The 8,849-nt window shown below is 39.3% G+C and overlaps 1 pseudogene; it reads right to left on the bottom strand.

Annotated features, from left to right (window-relative positions):
- Positions 1–5,934: 5,934 nt before the first annotated feature.
- LOC105001372 lies at positions 5,935–7,820 on the bottom strand (annotated as a pseudogene).
- Positions 7,821–8,849: the final 1,029 nt, after the last annotated feature.

Here is an 8,849-nt window from a genome sequence, read left to right as displayed (position 1 = left end):
TGCCTTTCTGATTTTTTCTGTTCCCTCTGTTAGTTTATTTTTCTTCAAATATCCATTTATTAACTTAAAAAATTATTGAACAATTATTGAATTGTTATTGTAAGGCCTGTATTTTACCACATACAGGGTACATAAAGATGTGATTCCTGCCCTCAGGGAGCCTAAAAACTGAGACCTAGTCCTAACCCTTGCACTAATCCTTTGCTCTGAGCAGGAGAGTAGGGACTCATTGTTCTAGATTTTGTTCTCATAGTTCTAAGGTTTGCTTTCTTTTTCACCAGACGTTCTATTAACTGCTATTTTTAATTCTGTTATTAGTAATATTTCTTGCCACCTGATTTAAGTTTTCTTTTATGCCTCCTCCCTGGTGGCTCAGAAGGTAAAGCGTCTGCCTGCAATGCGGGAGACCTGGGTTTGATCCCTGGGTCGGGAAGATCTCTTGGAGAAGATCTTCTCCAGTACTGTTGCTTGGAAAATTCCGTGGACGGAAGAGCCTGGTAGGCTATAGTCCATGGGGTCGCAAAGAGTCAGACACGACTGAGCAAGTTCATGTTCACTTTCACATTGTGCCTCCTCAGTACTCATTTCCCTGACTTTTTTTTCTTATCTTTATCTATACGGTAAATGTGGAAAAAAAATACTTATTTAAGTAATGTTTTTATTAGATAGGAGCTTAATCCTGACAGTATTAATTTCAGACTTATGTCTTAGTATATTTACAAGTTTCCTGAGGACACAGTAATTGAAAAATCTTCATTTAAAATCTAATTTAAACTTTAAAAATAAGAGGTACAAATGTAAATGATATCCTGAAGGCAATGGCACCCCACTCCAGTACTCTTACCTGGAAAATCCCATGGATGGAGGAGCCTGGTGGGCTGCAGTCCATGGGGTCGCTAAGAGTCGAACATGCCTGAGCAACTTCACTTTCACTTTTCACTTTCATGCATTGGAGAAGGAAATGGCAACTCACTCCAGTGTTCTTGCCTGGAGATTCCCAGGGACAGAGGAGCCTAGTGGGCTGCCATCTGTGGGGTTGCACAGAGACTGAAACGACTTAGCAGCAGCAGCAGCAAGTGTTTGAGACTAAAAAGTACTTGGATTAAATCCCAGGCTAGTAAGGTATATAAACTATGAAGTTACTATAAAAAAGGTTTGAGAGAGGAAGGCTCATTTTAAATATAATTGTGACGATTAATTTTATGTGTCAACTTGACTGGACCATAGGGTGTGCAAATATTTGGTCAAACATATTTTGGGCATTTCTGTGAGGGTGTTTTTGGAGGAGAGTAACATTTTAATGGGTCGGGTGAAGCAGACTGACCTCTATAATGTGAGTCGGCATCATCCAATCAGTTAAAGGCCTAAACAGAACAAGAAGGCCAACCCTCACCCAAGTGAGGGAAAGTCATTAGCAGACGGTCTTTGGACTTCATAGCTACCATCAGCTTTCCTGGGCCTGTGCCTGCTGGGCTTGGGACTAGAGATGCATCATTTCTCCTGGGTCTCAAGCCTGCCAGTCCACACTGCAGATTTGGACTTACCAGCCTCTGTTTTCATGTGAGCCAACTTCCATAATAAATATATACATATACACACATACATATATCCTATTGGTTCTGCTTTTTTGGAGAATGATGAGTAATACAATAATGTATGTAGCATTTGCTAACAGTATGCTTATTTTAGTACTTTATACAGTGTAGATGCTCAAAAAGTAGTTGATTAATTGACTTATTAATCATTATGCTCATGGGCTTCACAGTCATATAAATAGTTTTGGACTCTGGTCCTGCTATTTACTAACTGTGTGAACTTGGTCAGTTCTGTTCCTCAGTTTCTCCATATTTAATACCAAGATAATATTAACTTCCATGTAAAGTTGTTGTGAGGATTAAATGAAATAGTGACAGAAAAGGAAAGCAGAAGCTTTGATGAAAGCTTGGACCATTTACTTTGCTAACAAAGGTCCATCTAGTCAAAGCTATGGTTTTTCCAGTAGTCATGTATGAATGTAAGAGTTGAACTATAAAGAAAGCTGAGCACTGAAGAATTGATGCTTTTGAACTGTGTTTTCGAGAAAAGTCTTGAGAGTCCCTTGGACTGCAAGGAAATCAAACCAATCAATCTTAAAGGAAATCAGTCCTGAATATTCATTGGAGGGACTGATGCTAAAGCTGAAACTCCAATATTTTGGCCACCTGATGCAAAGAACTGACTCATTGAAAAAGACCCTGATGCTAGGAAAGGTTGAAGGCGGGAGGAGAAGGGGACGACAGAGGATGAGATGGTTGGATGGCATCACTGACTCAATGGACATGAGTTTGAATAAGCTCTGGGAGTTGGTGATGGACAGGGAAGCCTGGCGTGCTGCAGTCCATGGAGTCCCAAAGAGTTGGACATGACTGAGTGAATGAACTGAACTGAACTGGACCATTTACATCCATTCTGGGCCTTCCTTGTGACCAACAGTTCTATTTATTCATAGAACATGGGGCAGGGTGTGTTTAGTTTTATAGATACTTTCAGAAAAGACTATGGCCTCCATGGCATTTTATAGTCTGCAGTGGATCCAGTTCAGCCTTCCCTCTCTGATGAAGCTAACAAATTCGTGTTTGTCTTGATACTAGTCATAACAGGTCAATGCTCTGAAAGTACTAATTCTGAACTCATATAGTATGAAAATTGATTTTTTTAATATAAAACTTTTTTCTGCATTATCCCATCAATTGGAATTGAGGAAACACGCAATGACAAAACGCTTCTAAGAATTCAGGAACACTTTTAAGTGAATTTATATAAGAAACTCAGATACTGCTCAAGGTCCCCTGAAGATCAGATTAAATTAGGCTTGAGCTCTATTTCTAGGATCTTTAACAGGCAAAGTGCTACTCACGATTCCTTGAGTTTCCCCTCTTTAATGCCTCATGCTTCCTTTTACTCCCACTATTTTTTTTTCTATTTCAAATGAGCCCAAGGGCCAAATCCAGAAGCTCAGCCCCTTAACCATTTCCCACAAAAAAGTAACCATACACAGAATTTTATGAATGTGGTAGCTTTCTAAAGATCTGAGCAATCCTATTGTTCACTACGAAGCCTATGCCATTGTGCTGACTCTACCACCTCTCTTTTCTGCTCAAGGCTTTCAAAGCCCATGCTCCTGCCATGATCACACGCACTGATCATGTGCACCCATGATGGTGATGAGTAGAGTCCCATCTCTGCCTCTGACAGCTCTTCCTATGTGAGAAGCTACATCAGCCTACCTGGCTCCTCCAACCTGTCGTACATTCTGTTACTCATCAGTGAAATATCTACATGTTTGTGTCAAATGGTAGCACGTACGTGTAGGTATATCCACAGGCAAGATTTGCTGTTCCTGTTTAACATCTCCTTATAATAATTACCGTTGTCAAGGGGCTCCAGAACCCAACAGATTGGGACTACTTCCACAAAAATCTCTCTACTATCCATATACTTTACGGAGATGTTATCCATGGATTGATTTATTTATATTTTCTTTCTTGTCTGCTCTTGTTAACAAAAACTTAAAGTTCACCTCAGTTAAATAAACTTATGCATACTAAAACTTTTAGCTTCTAGCTCTCTTATGACATCATTGTGGGAACCTTATCGTCAATATTTTCTCCTCACCTACCTATCCTCACTCCAAAATTTGCTAATGGTATTGATATTCAAAAGGGAGGCGGTCACCCATTTTCTTCTTTCTGATTGTTCAAGAGCAAATGCTGAACATGATATTTTGAAAGTTAATAGAGATTCTTCCAGAAAAGATTCCTTTACAGCACAGAAAACTTGGAGATTTCAATCTTTTCTAACCAGTAAACTACTGTCTATTGAACTTTCTTAATTTTTATGAAACAAGTAAACATTATTTTTATTTTCTTGCTCATTATTACTGAATCTTCTTACACAGTTGCCCTCCTCCCGTGAGAAAACATGATATATCAAGCAACATTTAGGCTCTGGACCAAAGCATACAGTGACTACTGATATGTGCTGAGGCGGCATCCTCAGGGAGTGAGTTGTGGGTTTAAAATTTTAAATTCAGAAAATACCTATTGAACATCCACTATGTACCTACAAAGTGCCATACCTGGTACTGGGAATATAAAAAATGACTAGAAATGTTCCTGGTTCTCAGGGGGTTTACAGTTTAGTCTCCACAGAAAAGATCAGCAAGTGAGAAAATAGCTATGCTACATGGCAGAGAATGGTAACTTCCTGAGAGGCAGTGAGAGCTGATGGGAGCTCAGAGAGGGAACAGTCCACCCCATTGGCACCAGAGATGATTTCATGGGTGAACTTTTAGTAGCACTTTAAACAATGCCCAGCAATAGGTCATAGAGAATTTGAAGCAGAGGGCAAGGCATGGAAGTGGAAAAGTGGAGCTTGGGTATGAGAGCAAGTAATTGTGTGAAGAAAAGTAGTAAGATTTCAGCCTTCAAAGGCAGATTGGGTCTGATCAAGAGTGATCATTATTGCGTTAAGGAAATTCAGTTGCTCCTGATTCTTTTCCACCCTTTGTAGTTCTGGTGGGTTCTGTTTTTATAATAGCATGTGCCCTCATGTATCCTGGTTAAGCTGTCTATGTCCCTACCAATTGTATTAGTCTGTGAGTGATTCTAAGTCCTGGTAAATCATTTATTTATCTTCCAATCATAGACACCTTACAGGATACTTGCCACACAGAGGGAGCTTGACAAATGTGGCATTAAATGAAGACCATCTCAAGTTATGTTTTGTTGCATGAATATCATTCATTGTCTGGAAACATACCACACATGTGTGTGTGTATGCGTGCATATACACAGTTTCATAAAGAAGCAGGTTTAAAATTTTTTTTTAAATCTTTTTTAAAAAACTTCTTTAAAATAACCTAAAAAGAAGAATTTTTCTTCTCGAGGTTATTGATTCTTAATTTTCGTATTGAATTCAGCAGGGTCCATTTTGGTATGAGTTGTAGCTTTAGCAGACTGCAAAAGCTGTTGTCAGCTTAGTGATCACATTTCATGTTCTCAATTTTGGGGGGCAACAGCCAAAGGCATTTTCAGGTTAAAATAATGTTTATTTGGCAGTACAGTTTACCTAGAAGTTTAAAACGTTTTTGATCTGTTAGTTTCTAGTCAGTTCCACACGCCAGTATTTACATTCAAAGTTTGGCCTAGATGTTCTCAAGTTTATTTATTTGCCTCCTTGCCCCGGTGCCCTTCTGTTTCAGCTTGATGGTGGTTACCTTGAGGACAGTAGGTTTGGGTGGAAGCCACACCATAATGTAATCTTTGCACTAACACTGAGGTTTTGAGATAATTTAATGGTTAATTCTTACTGATTGCTAATCATAGAACAAAAAGTAATACAATATTAAAATATATCATCCTCAGTAAATTAATATGCCCTTAGAAAACCTAATGGTTTTAGGTAAAATATAGCATATGAAACTTTCATATAAAATATATCTTATGAAAATTAAAATTTCAGATTTTGAATAGAAATCTATCTTAAAATATTATGAAAAATATTCATTATTCTGAAACAGTGTCAGAAAAGAAGACCCAAATTCCTTTAAAACTATTAGTTCTAGTTAGCTATCCAGTTGCTGTTTTTGGTAAAATTAACAAGAAAACATATTTACAATTTTACATGGCAATCATAGGCCAAGTAATTAGGACTGAAGAAGTATTGTTGACATACAAATTAGGTTGACTGTTTTATTTTCAAAAACAGAGTTCTTTCACTCATTTAAATTAACAAAAATTAAAACATGCTTAAATCTTAGTCCAGTGTTCTAAAAATGTTTGGAAATATTTTTCTTAGTTTTTAGTACTGAAATCCATCCTAATGCCTTTAGCAATAGTGACTGTAACCAAATGAAATTAGTATTTTGTGGTTTTAATAGTTTATAATACTTAATTATATTTGAAGGTGTGATGAGACAGCCCCATCTTTCCATTTGGGACTATGGTCTAAAATCACAGTCTTGTGCAGTGGACATACATTCTTTTTGTAAAACCATAAGGTAATGCACTCTTCAAAAAATATATGCTGACAGAAGGGAAGAATACTTTTCTGAAATTCAGCTTCACATATTGAACAAATATCACCCACATCTGAATAAGTCACTCTGTAACTTGGTTGTGTAAAAAATATTCACAAACCTATCTGAAAGTTCTTAGATTTCCAAAAAATCCAAAAGCTTTAAAATGAGGTAGAATAAAGCAACTAATATCTAAAGAACCTATTTAATTATATTATTAAACTCCCTGAGGCAAATAAGGTAATAAAACCAAAACTGATAGGGGATAAAATTCAGTAAAACTGACTTAATTCTTCTAAGAGCATATCCCAGGAACCCTTGACTTTAAAAAGCATGATGAAAGAAGGCACCACTATAATAAGACTTTTTGAGCCATGAAAAGCAATTTCAAAATGAAGTCTGTAATTCCAATAATCCAAAGTACTTCTGAGAAGTTCAAATGATCCAAAATAGGATTTTAAAAAGATTAAGTTGTAATAAAGAGACCAAGAATGAAAGAGAATGGAAAATCCTGCTAAGAATACCAGTAACTAAGCTTACTGGATTTTGAGCACATTTTTCTTAGAAAAGCCTGGTTTGAAAATTATTTAGAGGCCCAGTTCCAAGAGAAATTTCACACTTTTCTGGAGTTTGGATTTTCAGCATATCCTTTAGACATGGCATTTGTCTGGGTATGAATCTCTAGATATGGACCTCTAGAATGAAGGCAAGGTCCTTCTCCTGTCCATCTGGTTGCAAAGGCACTTTGGGAGGTTAGGCAGCCTCAGGGCCTGCAGTTCCTGGGGGACTGGCATGGCCCCGGTATGCTTTTTCTCTGATCCAAATTTCTTTGCATTAGGACTGTGTTTCCTCTCATGATGAGTGGATGGAGGCCCCATAGTGCTGTCAGGGACAGCAGGAGACAAGACTCAATTTATTCAGATTGCTGCAACAGAGCCTGCTGGGACCAGAAACTGAAGCTGGAGAAGGAGGGGTCCAGAAAGGAGAGTGGATGAATCAGGGGAGTCACTAAGTCGTCCTTCTGTAGCAGTGGCATGGTCAAGTCAGAGCTTGAGGGGAGTCTGCTGTGAGGGACCGCTAAGGGGCCAAGTGCAGAAGTCTGTGCAAGGCTGGGACCTGGTCCTAGATATAGCCTCTGTGGATTCCAGCCTTTGGTCAGCAGAGGAGGCAGACAGGATGAACAGCTGGCCCTGAAGGCTGTAGTGTGGGGAAGGAGGAAGAGGACAGACTGGCATCTGCCACTTTTCTGGGTCTGCCTCACCTTACCTCTAACTGTGACGACCTTCAGAGCATAAGGGCTGCAGCTTCCTTTCACTTTCGAAATCATATGCAAATTCGTGCAAGTTTCTAGCACAGGAGGTGGGAGGGAGGTTCAGAATGGGGAACACATGTACACCCATGGCTGATTCATGTGAATGTATGGCAAAAACCACCACAATATTGTAAAGTAATTAAAAAAGAAAAGAACCACATCTAACTCAGAATTAAATAGGGAAGGGGATTCTAAAATGTGGTTACAACTTAAGATTCACACAAAATAAAGCCGTTTTATGTTTGTTCTCTCTGCATCACCTTCTTCAACCAACCAGCCACTAACTCCTGTTGATTTGATATCATTATTTCTGTGTTACGAACCCTTCCTGTCTCTACCACTGCCCTTTTCTATTTCAACTCTTCCTACATTTTATGTCTGGAGTACCTTATTAGCCTCCTTACTTGCAACTACACTAAATCTGGCCGTGTAGGTCAGGCGCTGTACCATGTCAAAGGTGCCATTTCATGACTCTTCCTAGCTTGTAGAGGATACAACACATATAACTATATGTAGTGGTTCCATCTCATATGTAGCCCTGTTTCTTCCCCTCAGTAACTTGGGCCATCCTTTTGAAAGGCACAGCGGACCATGTCATTCTCCAAAATTCTTGGCCTCCCATCACCTCCCAGGTCAAATTTTAACTCCTAGCATAGTATAAAATCCGTTTATGCTGAGCAGCTGAGTTGTGGCTCTGGAATAAGAATTTCTAAACTGAAATCTTATCTTAGTCATTTGTGAAATATACAACCCTCGGCAAGTCACTTAGTCTCCCTGGGCTTGTTTCTTTGTGAGATGGAAGAGGAGGGTAAGAATAGCCTTTTTGTCATCAATTTTTGTCAGCATTCATTGAGGATAAAGATGGAATATTCTTTCCGTAATGCAGTCTCTCACCATTGTCTGTCCTCTCCCCTACTCTGTGTTTCAACTGAACTGAACCTCTTATAGCGGTTCTCCACCTTGTGGCCCATCCTGCCTCTGTGCCTTTATACACAAGCTCCCCTGAATTACCCTTGTTTTCTTTCCCTGGCTAGAACCTGCTCATTCTCCAGGATTCAGCGATTCATCACTTCCTCCTGGAAGCCTCCTCTGATTCCCTCAGACTCAGTGCCTGTCTTAGTGCTTGATTATATCACAGTGCATTCTCTTTAATACTTACCTATCTCTCTCATTATGTGAGCTGTAGACTATCTCCTCTGCTGGACCATAAACTATAGACTAGGGGTTCCCAACCCCTGGGCCCCACAGACTGATACTGGTCTGTGGCCTGTTAGGAAATGGGGCGCACAGCAGGAAATGAGTGATGGGCAAGTGAGTGAAGCTTTATCTATATTTAGAGCCACTCCCCTCTGCTAACATTATCACCTGAGCTCCATGTCCTGTCACATCAGCAGTGGCATTAGATTCTTATAGGAGCCTGAACCCTAACCCTAAGTCAAGGCAGAATATCCTGAGATTGCCACAAAATAGAAATAAAGT

Source organism: Bison bison, unplaced genomic scaffold (assembly GCF_000754665.1).
Source record: "Bison bison bison isolate TAMUID 2011002044 unplaced genomic scaffold, Bison_UMD1.0 scf7180017864382, whole genome shotgun sequence".
Taxonomy (NCBI): Eukaryota; Metazoa; Chordata; class Mammalia; order Artiodactyla; family Bovidae; genus Bison; species Bison bison.
Note: the sequence above shows the minus strand (reverse complement) of the source record. Positions and strands in the feature narration are given on the sequence as shown.